We start from the raw sequence: 21046 nt of genomic DNA on the forward strand, positions 1-21046 counted from the left end.
CACTGTCGCATAGATTGACAGCACACAGGCGCTAGCGAATCTATATAGACCACGTGACGTCACAGACTGCTCTCTTCGGATTGGATGCGGGCTGACTGAATTTTGTAACGTGTGTTCGGATTGGTGAATGAACTCAATCCGTTTCAATCCTTCCTCTACCTATAAATAAGCGCAGTTCACTGCATTGATTCGCCTGTTCTCGTCGCCTCAAGATGTGGACCACAGTTGAATCATCCACCCTTGTGTCTTCAATGATGTTTAGGACGGACATGCTCATGTATGTCCGATCCAAGTGGACCGTTGTCCACAGGACAGACACCAGTCTGTGGATACGTAGGATCTACGTAGAAAGACAAGGATGCCTCAAAAGAGTGCTGATTTACGGTCCTACAGTGAGGCGCAGCCTAAGGACAAGAAGAAGACCAATGCGGTGCCCCTTATGTTAATGGATACATTAACATAAATCCAAAGGCCCTTTTCAGGGCCACTCATAGGTCTCGAAAAGAGAATGACTTTCGATTGCCTACCCCTTTTTTATTTTTATTTTTATTTTTTTTTTTTTAAAAATAAAAAAAATCCCATGTTCAATTTCCCTTGACGCTATACAGTCCCACCCTGTTTAAATTCCTTTGTCGCTAAACAGTCCCACGATTTTTCTCCATGTTAATTTCCCATTGTCGCCAGATTGTCCCACGATTTTTCTCCATGTTAATTTCCCTTGTCGCTCAACAGTCCCACGATTTTTCTCCATGTTAATTTCCATTGTCGCCAGATTGTCCCACGATTTTTCTCCATGTTAATTTTCCATTGTCGCCAGATTGTCCCGGGGGGGGGGGGGGTCTGTAATGCTAATTCCCATTGTCGCTAGGGTATCCCCCTTCACTACTCACATTGGCTGAATCTGACACTCGAACCCACGCAGACAGAGGTGAGATGGCAGTGATCCGTAACGGAGAGCGCTTTAGACCACTCGGCCACTCGGGGCCCCCAGGTATGTATGTATGTATGTATGTATGTATGTATGCATGTTATGTAAATATGTATGTATTTATGTTTGCATGTATGTATGTAGTAATGTATTATGGTAATTACGCCGTTTGTAATGAGCCGTATAATACGCAGACCTAACCAGCAGTTATTTTTTTTTAAAGAAAGGCTTGTTATCCCCTTTCTTATTGCCCACCAGTTAATACAAGAATTATTTAATTTATCCATATTGTGATCGAAGACATGTTTCCTTATATCTAATGCTTCTTTAGAGTACCCAAATCCAATATCACTACATTTATTCATATTTAGATAATGAACAGGAAAGATCACACACACACACACACACACACACACACACACACACACACACATATATATATATATATATATATATATATATATATATATATATATATATATATATCAAGAGAAGTATCGAAAACAAATCTTACTAGGTAGTTTAAATGAGCACATTTTCGGAATCTATGAAGTACTGAAACGTATTCAGGTCAAGTTGGAAGTTATTACTGATTCAGGCCAACAGCTGTAGCTAATATATAGTAATTTTCCATGCGTCCAACACAGTTCCTAAATCAATAATAAATGCATTCCAGAACTATCGAACCATGTTCTAGAGAATACTGTACATTTGTTTCATTTTACCTTGTTGTATACAAATATTGAAATAAAAACTATGTTCTAAACCGCTATTTCCTATTAGTTAGATAAGCAGAAGGCGTGACGTTTTAGAACCACTTTCTATATACCCATGCAACATCGTTACTTACTTTTTAAATGAGGTTAGCAAATAAATAATGCTATACATACTATGAACTTCTTCTGTAATATCCACAAACAATTCACCCAGATTGACGATGGTAGGAGAATATAAGTCCTACAATTTAACACGTACACTGCAGGTAAATCCTGAATAAGCCAACGTTTAATTGTGGCAGCCTGTCTAATACATGTCACTACCAGGTATTTTTTTATTCTTTAGTAACATACACTAGATTCCTCGGTGCGAAACGACGGTCACCTTTTCAAAACTGAGTTGTATAACAATAAAAGGACTTTACCACAATACTCTGTGCTAATAATGCAGACAGTTATACCATACAAGTAAATAATGTACGCTTAAAATGTGTGAAATACAATACTTAAGACTTGGTAACTACTCAAATGTAAATGAAAACTTTGCACCTTGCATTTCCGGCGTCGTATCAGGTAAGAAATAGGCGGGTTCATGTATACACATATATAGAGCCATCAAGCAGCCTGTCTGGGTTTTGTTGTGATAAATCAGACTATACAGGGATAGGCTGTCACAATTCTAGGTAAAGTTGGCTTTTGTACACATGATCGATCCCAACTACTAGGATATAGAAATATAGATAGATAGAAAAACAATCAGACATTAATATATAAATATATAGAAAAGAACTGTAGCTGCAATTCAAACTAACATTTGGTATGTTTCATCTTTAAAACCTTATTCGGTGATACTAAATTTATAGTTGGACTAGTGGCTCTAAAATCAAGACTTTCTAAGTTTACCTTAGCATACAAAATCAATAACACTCATCTGCCCGACTCATTGTGAGTCAGAAAAGAGTGATATATTGCTAAATTGCAACTGAAATCAACTTGGGTATCATTCCTTAACCCACATTGCCAATTAAATAAGAAATAAGGAATAAGTTACTGTTTGAATAAGGAATAGGTAACCAGTTACATAGTACCGATTTAAAAATTTTGACATTAAGTTTGTTCAGTATTCATTATTCCGGATGCAGTATGTTGCCACTTGTTATAGATTACAAATGCTATAAACTTGAACGTTCTTCAGGGCACTCACAACTATTGGCCCAAGTGGGCTCCTATACTATGTTGAAACGCTACAATCACAACTACTCAATATATGCACTGGCTATACACAGGAGGTGGAATGTGGGCCGATTGTTTCAGTGCACTGCACTTTCTGAACCCCGCTTACCAATATAATGTCAAACCGTGTATGAGACTCTACAATCAGCGACCAGTTCCGAAAGTAGGACATGTTTTCCGAAAATTTGTTGAACTGCTTGCGAGCAATATGGGCTAAACATATTAAATCAATAACAAAGCCCGTAAGGTGATTACACTGTAATACCATATATGGACCGTCTATAGTCCACCCCTGAGAAAAAGATCTAGACATGGATCGTTCTTTGACATACTAAACCTATGATAATGCTTGATCTACAAAATAAGTATTGACGGAGTTCGTCGAGAGCAATCAGAGATAATGACAGTCCTTATACAGGTGTAGTAGAAAAAGGGGTGGGGGCGAACGACCAAAACAAAACGGTGTCGACCTTCAGATATTATATTTCTCCGGGACCATTTGCATGTCCCTTTGCATACGTTATTTTTTTTAAGAATTGATAAAGAATTCAGATTTAAATTGGGTCTTTTTCATCTATTCCTCTTTCTCTCTCTCTCTCTCTCTCTCTCTCTCTCTCTATATATATATATATATATATATATATATATATATATATATATATATATATATATATAATTGCGCTTGATATTATGTTGCGATCGTATGATCGTCAATTTTATATCAGAAACAAAGTGAAATTTAAGAGACAAATACAGTATTTATTCTGAATTAAATGATATCGAATGTCCTAGCACAAATCCAGAAATATGAAATGCTCTGAATGAATTTCAATAATCTTAATAATCTTTATTCATCACAACAGTATTATCCATAAAGTCTTTGAAAGAGTCCTGAATAAACTCAAAGTAGTGTTTACGTCCGAGAAGTCATGAGCAGTTTGTAATTCCAATAAAACCATTCATACTTCCTCCCACAAAATAGCTTATCACATCGATTAGTGACTATACAGACTGATCACAAAAAAATGAATGAATAATTGTTTACCTAACCGTTTTATATGCAAACGTCACTTGTCCTGCGACGTAACAGATTTCATTGCGCCCAAACTTGTAAGGTCCTGAAGTTAGATTCAAGTAAACATTTTTGTAACACTTATAGGTGTGACAAATCTCAGGTACAATCAGCTATGTATTAAAATGCGGTATCGGAGTCAACTCATATAGTCAGCTTTACCAGACACGCTGGTCTGTTCACGAGTAGTATCGCGCTAGTCGACAAAGATTTGCCGAACCTATAATTCCCGTTGATAAATCATACACCGAAGTAAATTAAATAATATATTATATTCAAGTGATTGCATGTTTATAGACTGGTAGAGAAAATCTTTAAAACATTTCATTGAAGAAAATTGCAATTAGAGAAAGATTTCTTTACATGTAAGCATGTCATCAGCTTTTTAACTAAGAACAATCTTGCAATAGTTTGGAATACTAATGACAAATCTGCGAAAATGCTGACATACTTGTGGCATTAGGACCTATGATTTTGCACCAGATACCACCTTATAATCCGAAACTGGTTATAACGGTGCACCTGATGAAACAATATTCACGCGAGCACACCAGCATACGAATACCTAGAGGTGCAATAAAAGCTGACATACTTAAATTGTTATGTGTGTTCCAAGAGGAAAAAGCCGTCATCGTATTACATATGCTATTGCTATTGACGTTGACGAGTATGTTCGTGAATAAGATCTATGTCGTTATCATATCACATGTACCATTACTATTAATGCCACCAAGAAAGCACAACATTTACATGTAACTGAATTTACGTTACATAAAAGAAGTAATGAATGAGTCAATAACTAGTCAATTTTCCAACAAACATACAAGCGAGGTTAATGTGTTAGTCAGCTCCTATCAAATATGGTTCCTGGAAATATACTAGTATTATTTTACCTCAGAAGTTAAAGTTGATATTATTCTAACTGGGCACTTGAATATTCCGCTTAATTATGACAAGGGTGGTTTTAAAGTCTCAACTTAGTTGATTCACAGTGGTACTCGTACAATTGTATAATGCAAAGTCACCAAAGATACCAACGAAGAAATTGAGAAGAATGTCGAGACCTGGGACAAAAATGCTAATTCATGATAAGAATGAACGTTTGACTGATTACTTACATTTGAAGCTTCTTTCATCCCGAAACCATCTGTTCTGCGGATCGATTTATATACGAACCCCAGAGTATGTTTCACCACAGTCAGCGATAAATATAAAATCGATAGTGATATACATTTTGAATGGATTATCTTAGCCACGTTACATACCGCCAGTGACCATAAAGAACACGCGTCAAAATCAGCAATATTTGGGTGAAATCAATATTGGTGATATAAAAGTTCCGGTGTAGGTTTGTAAGGCCACGCTAACAATCAGAATTACATAACCCGTTAATGTTTTCACTTAGGATAAAGGTTTCAATCGACTGCACTATCATTAAATTTGCAATAGCCCTATATTTACAAATCGAGCAGACTATATTGGTCTGTTGGCGATGTGCGATATGATTAGCACAGAGCTGCTATTTCATTATTATTGTATAAATAATCTAGCCGGTTTCTTAACCGACACGGTAAGAAATTTCAACTCCGACCTTTCCGGCATGCATTTTTGAAAAGAACAACTGCTTGAGAAAATAACTTTTATTGCATTGGAATCAATCCAAGGCTGCAGAGTGCATGCTGTCATATGCATTTGAAACAAATCGTGACACTGCTATGCAGGGGTAGAAGCACGATCCCGCATATTCTTTCATTTCACGGGAAATTGCATGAAATGCATATCTACGAAAATTAAGACTCGAGTTAGAATTGCTAGATGATGTTGATAAAGAGTTCGAGGTAAGTATTTGAATGGCAAATCATCGACATGCTAGAGCAATCCAGAGATAGACGGATACGTCCACCATGACGCAAACAGTTATATATATATATATATATATATATATATATATATATATATATATATATATATATATCTCTGTGTGTGTGTGTGTGTGTGTGTGCAAATAATATTTATATCGGTGCACCTATTGCGGATGTTTAAATGGATTGATCCCGAGCATACTGACATACAAAAACATAAACTACAAGAGCAATAATGACAATGGGTATTTGTTTTGGAAGTTAGAACAGACTACCGTGAAGTAATTCACCACACCAGTAACTGTTATGCATGAATACCAAAAACATTGTCAGTACCCCGCAATTGATTATCCCCGTATCAATGTACAATGATCGCAGACGAACCAGGACGCACATTTACTGAATCCACGAAGCTTGTCTAAATTCTTGTTACCTAAGACAATTATGTATAGCACATATGAAATCTGCAGTTGTGCATACGATTCGGAATACGTATAAGTAAAGTGCATCGGTTGCATCTTTTTCTCCAAATCGCTTGAATAGTCAGATATATCCAAATAAATAATGATCTGACAGCAAAGGCCACCACCGACTTCGGAAAAGATGTGATGAAGCTCATTAACAATATCGTATTTGGTAATGCCATGCAAAATTGACCGTTGCAACAAAGAAAGATTGTCACCGCTAGATACCAAGCAATGGATATTTCCCAACTGATTTACGACTTTTGCATTCGGACATCATGAGATTGGACAACATAGTTGTCTAAGAAAACTTTGTGATTGATCAAGTGGATCTTGTTAATAATTTCTTATTCGACGGAAAGATCTGGAACTCCCCTCCCAAAATACTGGGGTTGGTGACTTTTCTGCTTTTTCAGAAACAGAAGAATACGAGGGTCCAATTTGTAAAATAGCCAATTCCACCAAGGATAATAAGAAAGTCATTTAACAGTTGCGTAGACTAATTAATGAATGCCACACGCAATTGTTGATGTCAACGAAAACGCCTGAGAAACGATTGTGATCGCAAAAGACAGCCTCGAACTTGGTAAATCTGTTAAAGAGATAATTCATTAATAACGTACTCTTAAGTTGCGGATGCAAACACCTCCTCAATACTTCGAAAAATCGTTCTCCCAGACAATCTTATCAAATCCTGTGTAAAATACTCTTAGCAGTTTTCTCTAATGCAAAGGTCACACGTTAAATTAGCACCAATGACAAATGATAAACACATGGAGACTAAATAAAGAAGGAATGATATAATTAGAAAATAGCAAAAGAAATCAGTAAGAGGAGAAAAGAAGAGAAGTTTAAGAAAAGAAGTTGGAAATAGTAAAGCTGAAATGGAAAAGTTGGAAATGAGAAACAACAGTCTGACTCGAGCAAGTTAAGATGCCCAAAATTTACTGAATTTGACGACGATAAGGATCACATGGATTGATATTCACTTATATTTGAAAGCTATTGCAGTGTCCATAAGAGAGATTCCCCGAGCTACTGATTGGTAAACGTTAGCTTTTATTCGCGTTTCTCCGCGGACGACGTTGTTGTTGTTGTTGTTGTTTTGGGGCTTAACGCCATTTTTCAGCACACGATAGGCTATACATGGCGGCCAGTATTAATGGTGGAGGAAGAACCCGGGAAAACCCCGGAAAGAACCACCGACCCACGAGAAGCTACTGGCAAGCTTTCTCACATACCCACATTGGCTGAATCCTAGACTCGAACCGCCGCAGACAGAGGTGAGATGGCAGTGATCCGTAACGGAGAGCGCTTTAGACCACTCGGCCACTCAGGGCCCCCGCGGACGACGTGTTAAATTATGACACACTAAGACGGCAATTTTGACACGCTATGACATAGGATGGCAATTTTATTTACAACGGCTGGTTGACTATAGTAGATAGAAAAATGTTTGATATGCTTGATATGGCTACATGGTCAGACAATACCGTTGAAACTCGGGGATAAATTTCACACAATGTGATCTTAAGAGACTACATTGATTGTCAGAGAAGGTGTTAGCCAAATATTATTGGCCTGGTGTGAATAGCAACATATCTTTATGTCGATCGTGCGAATACTGTCATACAAATGTAGTAAAACGAGTACTGAATGGAGTATATACTATGGTAAACGAGAACAAGTCGGGTAGCGAGCTAAAAGAGGATCTCATTAAGAGGTTACCATTGAATACCCTATGCGGATAAGAAAAGCTGAAATAGATACGTTTGGCGTGTACTCATTGTTTCCTGAATAACAACTGCAGCACGTTTGGAAATTGTATGTAAGTAGCCAGGTGCGTTACGGACAGACCAGGAAATCTGGGATAATACAATTTGAAATAAATGTAAGTACTTCAGAATCAACCAGAATTAAAGGATCTTCAATACATCTTAATGCGCAGTGGAAGATTGATGAGGATAAGATAAAAGGGTAATGTGATTTAACCATACAGCTCCTTTAATTAATCCCCCGTGGTACTATTAGGAAAGAAAGACAGAACAAACTGTTTTTGTATAGATTGTCGTTAACTAAATAAATTCAACTTGTTTGATACAGAACCGATGCTAGCTATGGATGGCTTGTTTTCAAATTGTCAGGCACCAATATATTTAAAAGTTAGATCTCACCAAATGTTATTAGCAGGTACCCATAGAAGATAATGTTCCCGTGTTAAAGGCATTCACGATCCGTAATGGTCTATACCAATTTAAATCATTGCATTTTGGTTTGGTGAGCGCCGGTGGGTTGTAAGCTTGTCTTATTCGCAAAGTGTTGAAAAAGGTGGAAAACATCGACAGTTTCATTTAACAATATTCATGTATACACGCATATCAAGGAAGAGCATATTAAAGTCATAATCGACCTACTCGACAATATCCGCAAAGCCAATTTTACTGATGGAGCCAACAAATGCCTTCTTCATCTTCTACGGTTGTCTATTGTGTACAATCATGATGCCTTTTGTGCACCTTACGGTGACAATCCATGTGGCTCCTGAGTCCAAAGCAGGATATACACAGGATGTTACAGGTTGGCAATAGGAACTGTGTAGACTTGATGGTCCGGGATGTTGTGATGTGCCATTTTTCCCTGGTGGCTGTGATGCGTTGTTTGCGGTCATCTTCCACTATTTCGACAGCCTTTGCAATGAGCTTGAGCTAGACATACCGATTCATGAATGAAGCTTCTTGTCATGGAGTCCGCACCATGTTAGGTTACATGTAAGGTTGTCTTTGTACCTTTTCACGAAGCGCCCTCGTTGCCGCTTTCCCTGTTTAAGCACACCTTAGAAGAGCTGTCTCGGTTTTCTGGTCACCTCCATCCGAATGACTTGGCCAGACCATCTAAGCTGAGCTTTCAGCAGTAGTGTCTCGATGCTAGAAACACCGGTAATGTTGGGTACTTCTAAGCTGAAAACCCAGTCTTGCCATCGGATTTGCATGATTGACCGTGGTGAGTGCGCGTGGAACTGCTCTAGCCACTTCACATGCCTGCTGTATACGGTCCAAATTTCACAGTCAAAGAGCAGGTAGGTGAGGAAGACAGCTTTAAAGACCTTGATCTCAGTAGGCATCCCAATGTCGTTTTGCTGCAGAAAACGGATACAAAGTCAATCATAAGACGTGGCTTATTTTCCGTATATTGGCTGTGATTTCATTGTCCAGAGCCCCGAAGATATGGTGCTTCCCAGATATTCAACTCTCTCCCCTCAATCTTGATGGTGGGCTGTGGTGGGTCTATGTAACGATTTGGCTGAAGGACTACATCTCTTTTTATCCAGGCTTATTGTCAAACCATACAGCCTGGATAACTCATATAACGTAATCACAATGGTCTGTATGTGGCTTTCTTGTGTGCAATAAGAGCTCAGTCATCTGCAAACACACCTTCGAGAAGTAGTCTTTCCAATGACTTTATCCTGCAGTGAGCCGACTCGAGTCAAACGGGGATTCGTCAAGGCGATAGTTGATGTAGACCCAATGTATATGTATTTGCATGAAGAAGAGGATAAGTAGTATAAGGGCGAGCACACAACCCTGCTTAACTCGGGTAGAGACGCCAAAGTTATCTGAGTGCTTCCCTTGATCAAAGCCTCTCATGTGGTGTCGTCATTTAACAGCTTGATAAGGGTGGTGAACATTCTCGGGCAACCAAGTTTTCCAATGACAAACCACACGATTAGAAAGCCTTGGTGAATTCAATGAATCAAATATGGGGTGCAAAATAACCGACAAGTGTAGTATAACATATTCTAACTCGGAATCATTTGGCAAATTAGTAAACAGGAAAGGGAACTTAAAATCCAACCATAAGTAAATTGAAGCGATGCAAAATGCGTATCGACCAAGAACTAAGAAAAAATCAAATTCGATCGTTTCTTAGTTTGATAGCGTCTTACAGGAAATTTATCTATTTTATATCCTACTTTTGGATGAAACATTATTAATATTTTTTTTAATTTTTCTGTCTTAATCACCCACAGCCACATCATCATACCTTACTCATAGTTGTGAAAATCCTCTACTTTGATACCATTGGTGACAGATGAATCATTGTTTCATGTTACTGTTGAAATTCTGAACATTGGGCATCCATTGCGATTAATGAAGATATCAATGCTACTTGTTTATACATTCCATACGTTGATTCTTGTTTTATTACTCCTTTAAGTAGCATGTTATGACTGGTTCCAATCAGGAAAGATATCACTTATTTATATCAGTTGCTTAACTCCAATTTAAAACAATAACGCACCACAAATTATTATTGAGGCCAAATCAATTTTCGGAATATTGCTCAACAGCAATGTTAAAGACTGGAAAACATCGTGCGCATTGATGCATGAATTCATTTTGCATATCATGACATCGATGAAGAGATCTGAGGCGAATGCGACACTGCATATTTTCATGAAACGTATGTTGCGATGCAACGTGTTTTGTAAATACAACCCATAGGCTTGCTTTCATGCTCACGACACTGAAACACTAACATAGTTAACTCGAATTGTCCATAGTGGTTGATCCAGAAAAAAATTAATTAACTTAATATAGACAAACGAAATAAGACCCCGGTGACATTACAATTATCCAAATTAGAGGTGATGCAACTGAGAAAAGGTACATGCGGGATATTTCCATTAATTGCATCCCTTCCAGTGTTAATATCAGAGGTGACTTTAACGGTTTCAAAAGCGGTTTCTTTAGGGGCTGTCGGAACAGCATGCGGTAGCGCTGTAAAAGGCTCTCAAGGCTCACATATGATTAAATAAAGAGAAACGTCCTTTATTACCAGGAACAAGTCGCAACATACCAGATGGAAGAGGTCTTAGATTACCCGACTCAACTCGCAAATCCGTTGACGAATGGTGATGTACTCGCAATGGTAAAATCAAACAATCAGATGTATCCTGATGGGAAATGAACTTGCATGAAATTTTGAACGTCAGCCTAGATTTGACGAGATGATCTGGAACTCATTGGGTTGCATACAAAGTGACAGTCATTTCTTATATTTTGACTTATATGGTCTTGAATCCCAAATTGAATTTTTTTTTTATATGACCAGGGGCGGCCAAGGACTTTTATCATTACTTTATTCAACTAACCGATACCAACTAGGTTGGATGGGCCAATATAGTGTAATCTTGTTTGTTGAGGCGCTGCATACACACGATAATTCCCCGACAATACATACCCTTAATAGCTTTTTCATTAAAGAACGCTTAACATTATACAAGAGGTCTATCAATACTTATTCACTTTACTTAACCAGGCGCGGTGCTGATGTGGATTTGATCAGGTTTACCACCAAAGCGGAGTTGACTGGGTTTACCAGTCAGGCTGTAGTTGACTTTGTCGGTGGTGATGTTGTGATTTTGCAAGATCAGTTTTGCCCAATTACAAACTTCCAACGTAGACATTCAAGTTAATGTTGTCAGTCTCTTGGGCTCTGTTACATGTATACTGGCTTTGATTAGGGAAGCCAGAGGAACCAAAGAAGATGGCATGTTAGATGTGTTTATCAACGGTTATGCTGATAATGCTGATGGTGGAATGTACCATTTTGCGGATGAACATGTGTTCGATGTACTCACACCGCCAAGCGTAGTAACTTCATTTAGTGGAAAGTACCGTAATATTAATCGAACAAGGAGAGGTAGATTCTGGCGCGTTGACCTTAGCAAATGATTGACTAGTGTTCTCATGCAAATAGCCTTGACAGACCTAAAGGTCAGATCTAAGAGGTGTGCGAGTCAGGATCATAAGTGATTATTTATCCTAACTGGAAATAATGGCGGTTGTCAGTTGAGCACTAAGGGTAATAGACCGCGTTACCAAATGCGCACAAGTCGATGATGATTGACAAAATGGCCAGAATGAGAATCCCGAAGGACGGTACCTGTGAAAGATTCTTGGTAGGGAGCTAGTGTCTCTACGAACTAGCTAGGGGATTTTAGGGAGCTCTGTGATCTTCCCCAGCTCTGCCCTGACCGCCAAACATTTTCCTGTAATGTATTGCCATTTATGTGGCTTTTACTGGCATCTAAATTCTGTCATTAACACGAGACAGACAAATACCATTTGATGCATATCTGTCATTTCCACATTAGACCCGTTAACTTCACCTCAAACATATTACTGTTAAGTATTGAATGCGTCAATTTTAACATACTCGATTTGGTTGAGGTCGGTTTGTTTACAAAAAGATATATGTCTGCACAGCAATTTAAAGGCGATAAGTTTTCCGAGCTTTTAATTACTCCAACTGTTCAATGACAAGTGTTTGTCTGACAGATTCCAAATAAACGTATATTTGTGTCCAGACGTTAGTACCGATCGATGTCGGTATCCTTCTCAGTCGCTTTGATACGAAAGAAGATTAGGAGGCTGTTTGGTGATGCCCATGGATAGAGTAGAAATTTGTTCATGAAGCACAAGCATAGGGTTAGTGAATTTCTGGGTTTTTTCGGTGTCTTATGTAATCTGATGAAGGGTCGCAATTTTAAAAACTCTCACTTTTGGTCATTTATGAACAAAATATCAAGTGTTTTAGCGCCCCAAGACATCTGCCGTCAGCGATAAACAGCCCGTCCACTCGCCCTCCCCTTAGTACGCTACTGGCGGCTGAATGAAATGATAATGCTAATAAATGACCTACGGTATCTTCGTAGGATGCCCCAAATTTCACGTATTAAAACAACATCACTAACGAATGTTTAGTATTTACATCATCAAGATTAATTAAAATTAAGTTTGCAGGAATTGTTATTGATCCGGGTGGGTAATTAACCATCTTTGTAGGTCGTGTTTAAAATTAGATTTATCATTATATATATATATATATATATATATATATATATATATATATATATATGTGTGTGTGTGTGTGTGTGTGTGTGTGTGTGTGTGTGTGTGTGTGTGTGTGTGTGATAGATTCTAACCGCGGTGATGAGGTTGCCAAATTTTCAGATTAAATGATTAATGAACTAAAAGTGGATATTAGTGACTTTGTTGCAATTGCCAATGAATATTTGCTTCAGACAATTGTATGCATTCAAATGTCATAGTGTTGCCATGAAATCATCTACCGTGCAAACGCTCAATCGTTGACTGCACCACTCAATGAGAAAACACCATATAATTGTTTCCACAATGAGGATGTATTATCAGCTGCACCTCATACAAATTGTTGTAGCTTCATAGAGCCAAATTCAAATTCATTTTGCTTAAATGGATACTCCATTTTTATTCTTTATCAAATCATCATGATTAGCGCCTTTGCTCGCAATACGTCCGACCGTATTATGTGTCTAAGTTATGGATTAGGGTATTATTGAAATGTTTCACTTTAAAAACAAAATATGCACAGGTGTAAAGTGTGGCAACATCATTTTTATTTCAACATTGTGATGCGTCTATTGAAAGAAAATGACTAATTCACTGCATCGAATAAGACGATTCTTAAGACTGAAGCCGATGAGAAGACAACAATTGATTACGTTACTAATAAACAACTTGAGAGAGATAGAGACAAACCGAAACACGTGCAACACAAAGAGACAACGAGATAAAGAAGTAGGATATGTGCGCATATGTTTGGATAGGTTAGATTAAGGAGATTCACAAACGGGAAGTAAAAAGAAAAGGGATGAAGGACAGTTACCTGACTAGATAGCTCGTTTACTAGAAAGATGAATCGATAGTTATTTTACCAGAAACGTAGATAGAATGTCGTCCATCCATTTGTTTCGTTTGGCTGTGTGTTTTAGCAGCACACGACACACTTAGGTTATTTAGCACCAACTGAGTGAAATGACTTGTTTAAGGAAACTCCAAGTTAGACAAACAGGGTTGATGGAACTAGTACACACTTAACAATCAGTTATAAGTCTCCAGTCCCTTTCTACTCTCTCTCTCTCTCTCTCTCTCTCTTTATATATATATATATATATATATATATATATATATATATATATATATATATATATATATGGAGAGAGAGAGAGAGAGAGAGAGAGAGAGAAATGATGCTAAAGGAAACCCGTTATGGATCGTTTACCTTGAATATCAAAATGACACCTCTGCCGAACGAGTGTGGTTCTTGGCTTTGGGAATAAATGGATATTATGTGTATATTGTATTGTTTCTTTGATTTCTTTCTTATACATTTGAGTTTTGTGCAGAGGTGATAAATCGCTTTATTTATTTATTTAGTTATATAAAGACGATGGCAAGAACAAAGAACAGTACATGCATAAAGTACAATATAAACACAAAACAATTCAAAATAATGACAATACTACTTCCTGCAGGAATTCTAACAAGGGATAAAATACAATAGTCTACTCTTATGTAGAACACGCTTATTTTCTCGTGGAAATCAACAATGAATGAAAATAAGTGTACTCAATTGTGTGAAAAAACAACAATGAAGAATAAGAAACAACGTTACAAATCAATACTCATATTTGTATTGTTCTTCGTTTCTCTATCTCATGTTATTCGCCATTTTGCAGTCCGTATCACACGCAATATGACTGAAGTTTAGTTGCTGAATAACGTGATTCACACGCAACTGATTCATATGCAATTTTGTTATAAAAATTATCACTCTCACGCGCTAGATAATGTCAATTTCAAAGACACGTACACAGAGCCGGTATTGATCTCAGTGGTATTCATGGTGGTAATTCAGCGAAAAAAATATAAGAGCTTTATGCAATAACGAAGATGTAAATATATTCTTAGTTGCACATATAATAACGTTACATTGAAACTACTACCTTGATAAATTGGAATGATGTATTATCCTTTCAAATTAACATAGTCTGTTTATATGACTGGGAAAAAACTCAAAGATATAAACTATCAATAAATTATACAATTTATTTAAAATCAAACATATTGCAAGAAATGTATGTCTTCTCGAAAAGGCCTATATAGTAATTCAGAGGATTACCTTTCTAGAAAACTAGAGTTGTAGTAAAGGTCCAGCTTAATCAGCAAAAGTATATATCTTAATTTACGTTGTTTTTTTAAAAAAAAACGTTTAAACAGAGACAGGTACGTTAAATATAAACTTATTTCTTCAATTGTTTTAATTAACTATCAGTTGGTGTATATACAAAGACGAATATATTCAAGTCCCAAACAATACAACAATTTTCTAATGCAATAAATGATAAATTACTATTAACAAAATTATGAAAGCAAATATTGATAAACAATAATTTTTTATACACTGAGTAAGATGAGCAGGCAATACAACATTTGGGAAGTATCTCTTTTACAGGAAGAAAAACTTGCATGAGTTATTGAGTTTTTCCTGTACCATCAAATTTGTTTCATAGGTTCGTAAATTATTTTTCATGTATCAATAATGCAAAAATAGTCAATGGACTACTTGCCAGTGACACTCATTTGAACAAAATAGCATTCGTTCTTTGAGTAATGAAAATGAAACAATTTGTTTGTAGACTATAAATTCATCTAACGTTTGCCATTTACCATGTGAATGAACATTATGACTTGAATAAACTATGACATTAAATACACCGTTCCATCTAAGTATAATTTGCCATATCTAAATAACATTTGTGATCTTAATGATACAGCAGTAGAGGGAAAGACAACGTTCTGAAAGTTGAGCCCAAAATATTGTTAGTTAAAGAAACTGTTTACGTATTGTCTAAAACGAATTTAGAGGTAAAGTGTTGGACGGAAAACATGTTCCTTGTAAATGGTCTTATTTACAGCATAAAGTAATTTACTTGGTAGAATAGAAAGCGTAAGCTATATTTCTCGAGACTTACGGCGAAAGTAAATTTTGATGTATGCGTATGAGCCTGGGCTGTGGTGAAGAGGGGATCACTGAAAACCATCCATACGCAGCAAAACGGCCTGAAGACGAATTCGGTCGACCTGTAAAGTGCAAGCGATCAGAATCATATCTTCTTTACCAATAAGACAACATACATCATGATTGTACTTTATGCACATGCAATTCAAACCCATATACATTATTCAGTCCGGGTAGGAAGATTTGTTCATATGCTATTAATAACAAGTTACCGCTACTATTGTTGTTGCAATGAATGTAAGTGTTGGCTTGTTTACATCTCTTGGACTATGCAAAGGGAAATGAAGCACGTGCCAACAGTTAACTTCGGCATATGTCGAAGCGAGGGTAGGTTACAGTGTTTGTATCATATATAAGTATGCAACAGTTCAATTTATAAGTCTTAAATTAAAATAAATATCGTTTGCTGAGAGACATTGTAATTAAATGCGTAAAAAACATTTGTATGCTCTACTTCTTGCTATTCGTAAAGATACGTACGTCTTATAAAGACATTGCATCCAACTTATAGTTTGGCAGTATTATTTTTTATAATATATGACGATAGCAATTTATGGGGCAAAGCCACTGTGATCTTCAAAGGTAAAAAACTTATGTTGTGCAATAATAAACAAAGACGTTTCGGTTAACGACCAATTAATGTCTTTTAACTTTTCCTTTGTTCATTCCTCAGAATCAGAGGCTATATGTTTTTGTATCGGACAGGCAAATCTGCATAGTCCTAATGGGATTCTTTCTCCGTGTCTGGTATTCCATTGTTCTTTATTTGAGTTTCCATTCGTGCTGTTGCCTCTTGTGTCATCGTATACGGATAAACCATCCTATCAAAACATAAAGTGTACATGAATCGATTGAATCGAAAAATTGTGAACAAACAAAATAAGTTAGTGTAGTAAAATGATCGAGATTCCAATAATGAAGGCGGCACAGAGTAAAATAAAATCATTCTGTTAATCGTTTTGTAGGTTTTGGTCAGTTAATAAGTGATGAAAGTGTGTAACCTCTATGAACACCGGAAAGGTATCATTTATTAATTCGGCAATGGGACATGTATACTGTAAGCGCTATTGTGCATCGAATTTTGCATTTAATAAATAAATTTATGGAGAAATTTAAAATACATTGCAATGAACGGGCAGAAGGATTTCTTTTATTAAACGTACCTAACCAAAACAAAAAATGTTTGTTAATTCTAAATAAATTGGTCTGATAACTGTAATGAGAGAGATAGATTCATATTTTTGTTATCTTCGTATTAGAAAGAGTAATGCCAGTCATAAAGCACACGAAAGAATGAACAGCTGAAAACATGGTAGTAATTTGGCAAAAGATAATGTAAAATATTAAGAACAAGATGAGATTCCTAGCGAAGGTTAATGAACGATTCACATGCAACATAGAAATAAGCGAGAGTATTTAAACAAGTAAATATGAATAATTGCTGTATTAGTAAACACCGTATGGATGCAAAATGAGCTATTGGAAAATAGCACTCAAGCTGACATCAGTTCGCGTAGAACATAAATTTGAAATAGGTAGCAATAGTGTCAAAACGCATTAGATATCAGCAGGGTGCACAGTAAATCGATTTTAGAAACATTTTCTACGTGAAAGCAACATTTGTGATACAAAGAATGTATAAATACATACATACTATCATCATTGCCAATAAGAATCAGAACATATCGGGACATAGATATAAATAATATTAACATAAAGTATATCGGACAATAAATCTAAATACATGCAACTCAAATGTCTCAATAATATGGCACCCACAGCAATCACAATACTGCGTAAGAATATTACATGCACCTATGAAATGATCAAAACATAAGCATATATTGTCTGGCACTCATCCGCAGAGGAAAATGGTTTAGGCACGATATTTCCAACAATTTGACATGGGTAAATTACAAAATAAACACAGTGCAAAGGCATTTCAATAATCATTTCATTTGTTCAAATAAAATATATGATGAGTATGCTATGGGGGCTGGGGTTGTACCGTAATTCACAGCCTTATAATGTTCGGGGCAATGCAGTACTTTAATAAGAATTTAGCTGTGACTGGATTATAATCGTGCTAATTAATTTCCATATCGGGACCCCGAGTGGCCGAGTGGTCTAAAGCGCTCTCCGTTACGGATCACTGCCATCTCACCTCTGTCTGCGTGGGTTCGAGTCTAGGATTCGGCCAATGTGGGTATGTGAGAAAGCTTGCCAGTAGCTTCTCGTGGGTCGGTGGTTCTTCCCGGTGTTTTCCCGGGTTCTTCCTCCACCAATAATACTGGCCGCCATGCATAGCCTATCATGTGCTGAAAAATTGCGTTAAACCCCACAACAACAATTTCCATATCAATAAAGCTGAATATAAACCTAACACGTTTATATTAAGCTTCGTTTATAATAGCATCAGTATTACTGTACTTAGAAAAATTAATGACTAAACGTTTACTTAATTCTATTTCTAGAACAGATTCAGACCAATTATGGTGTCTTATTTGTTAGTCAGATGAACTTTCGTTTTTAGCAATACTATTACATTTTAATTGCACATGAATCCCCACATTATAGAGTGCTGACAACATATCTTCGGCAAGAATTCAGGTCTAAATTTGAAAGACTCAGAAGAAGCATATCCCTCGTTACAACTGGACAAGGGCATGGATTGTCGAGGAATACAGAGTCAATATTGCATGTCGTTTAAACACCTAGCTGCTCATTGATGAACACAATGTAGAGTCAAGCGGGTCGTATTCAACGCCTTCCCGCGTCTTTCAACACCGCGAATCTGTTAGCAAATCTTATTGATAGTATAACTGTGATGTTCTTAGGAGATTGGGACACTTTCTGTAACTTTTATGTCCAAGGTTATTAAGAATTTAAGATTGTGCGTCAGGATTACGTTCATCTGTACAGACTGTCTTGATTTTGTTAACTTTTTCAAGCGCACTTAAATCGTCAAACCGGTTGTCTTCACATTTGGGAAAGCGTCTCTTCTTTATCGCATCACATTTTTTGTGTCATTCGTATGGCTCCTCCTAATTATATATGAAGGGGAGTACAATAATTGCGAAGATACGTCACTCCTTAATGGGTAAAAAGAGTCTAGTGTTGAGTCCAAAAAGGTTAGGCAAACTTCTAGATTTCCTGTTATGATTTCAATACATTAGTCTCTAAGGTCTTCTGTTTGTTGTTTGATGTGTGTTTGGATCAGGTAATGATCTATTCTGTATCCTGAAATTTCCTTGTAACATTTCTCCATGTGTAGGTACCCGAAGATTCACAATTGGTTGATTCAGTATTAGGGAATCTATTGGCAGCAGAGTATGGGCGAGAAATTAATTAGTGCTCAGTTCAGAGAATATATTATAGATTTCATATTAAACCGACTAAAAGAAAGTTATAGTTTTGAAAACTTGGTGGCAATTTTGCCAATAGATGGGCTTGTCAATAATATTTGTTGAATAGTTTTAGCAAACTAGACGAATGTTGAGCAATTGGCTCACTTAGTTATGCCCCCACCTCTCCTACCTGTATATCTCGATGTAACAAATAAATGGCTTATCCAATTTAAAACTCCTGCAAATAGGTCGAGTAAAATTAATGGACAAAATATATTTTTCTGATGATGTTCATAATATATACCACATTTTATAGCAATGGAATAAAAATGTAAGAGGAGCTGAGTTCACAGATTATGTCACAATTTGCATACAGTGGTACGTTAAAAAGGCACTCATTCAAAACTTGAAACGGTTGAAAAAACATATTTTAATATGTACCAATTTTCACAATGATCTATAAATGCACACCCAAGCGCAAACACAGGCATATGCACAATCAGGATCAGCTGAATCCACAAGAGTCTATCTGAAACTTCATTTAGTTGACAGAGACACATGACAATATAATTTTAACAAAGGTTGTGTGAGGCGCATAAATTTGTCATTATGCAAATTGTCAAATAATGGTCAAAAAGGGTATGAAGAGTCAAATCAAATGTTACAAAACGAGATTAGCTGTGTTGTAAACTACATCGGGTTCCATGCCTAAAAAGGTAAATGTATAACGGCTGTAGCGAGATCACGTTCTGGAGATGAGGATAAAGTGTTTCACATGTTTCATGGTGATCCACTGAAATAGGCACACTGATTATTATATTACCCACGACTTCATACGGACAGCCAAATGTTAATTTAATTTTACGCCGAAAACATTGCAAAGTTCAGAAAAAAATAATTAAAACTGTTCTTGCGTGCATTTTCTAATCAGATTGATAACAAAGTGTATTATGTTAGGACATAGTTTAACTATAAGAATGTATGTGCCGATTTTTATTACTAGTATTATGTTAGCTCAAACTCTCATATTAGAGCTTCAATTGAAGTCCTTGTTATGGTTAAAATCGAGGAATCACAATTATAAATATAATTCTTTAAACCTAGCGCCTGTAAAGGGGCACTTGAGATAAAGTCATACTTGTTTTATTAGATGCAATTTTGCGCCTCTGTATGACCAGCAAAAATTCCAATGACTGCCAGCAACACGGCAAATCCAAGTAATCCCATACCGATCATTGCAGTGTAAACATCTAATGTAAATTAGTAAATAAATGTTATATATGCTCATCAGCTATGTATTATCATAAATTGACAATAATTTATGAGATGTGGAAATTAAACTCGTCGAGGCATCTGTCTCCCTACGTATTTAACACTTCACGGGTATGCGTTATCTACGTTTACATGCAGGTATGCACGTATGTATCCAGCATTTGTTTATAATTGAACAGTAAATAATGTACAAAATGATGAACGCTTCTTTTGCAGATGGCTATTCTCAATGTTAGGTAAATG

General features: G+C 36.5%; 1 protein-coding gene across 6 annotated transcripts in view; it reads right to left on the reverse strand.

The window, feature by feature from the left end:
• LOC149774203 (uncharacterized) overlaps positions 1-3941 on the reverse strand; it is a 51537-nt gene extending 47596 nt beyond the window's left edge. For 3 of the 6 annotated variants that reach the window (XM_089945603.1, XM_089945601.1, XM_089945597.1), the window contains exon 1: positions 1819-2187. The gene's annotated coding sequence lies outside the window, so the exon portion shown is untranslated. The other 3 variants (XM_089945599.1, XM_089945598.1, XM_089945600.1) reach the window with 3 other exon arrangements.
• Positions 3942-21046: the final 17105 nt, after the last annotated feature.

This window comes from Sinohyriopsis cumingii, unplaced genomic scaffold (assembly GCF_028554795.1).
Source record: "Sinohyriopsis cumingii isolate HCF-2022 unplaced genomic scaffold, ASM2855479v2 utg000379l, whole genome shotgun sequence".
In the NCBI taxonomy this organism is placed as follows: domain Eukaryota; kingdom Metazoa; phylum Mollusca; class Bivalvia; order Unionida; family Unionidae; genus Sinohyriopsis; species Sinohyriopsis cumingii.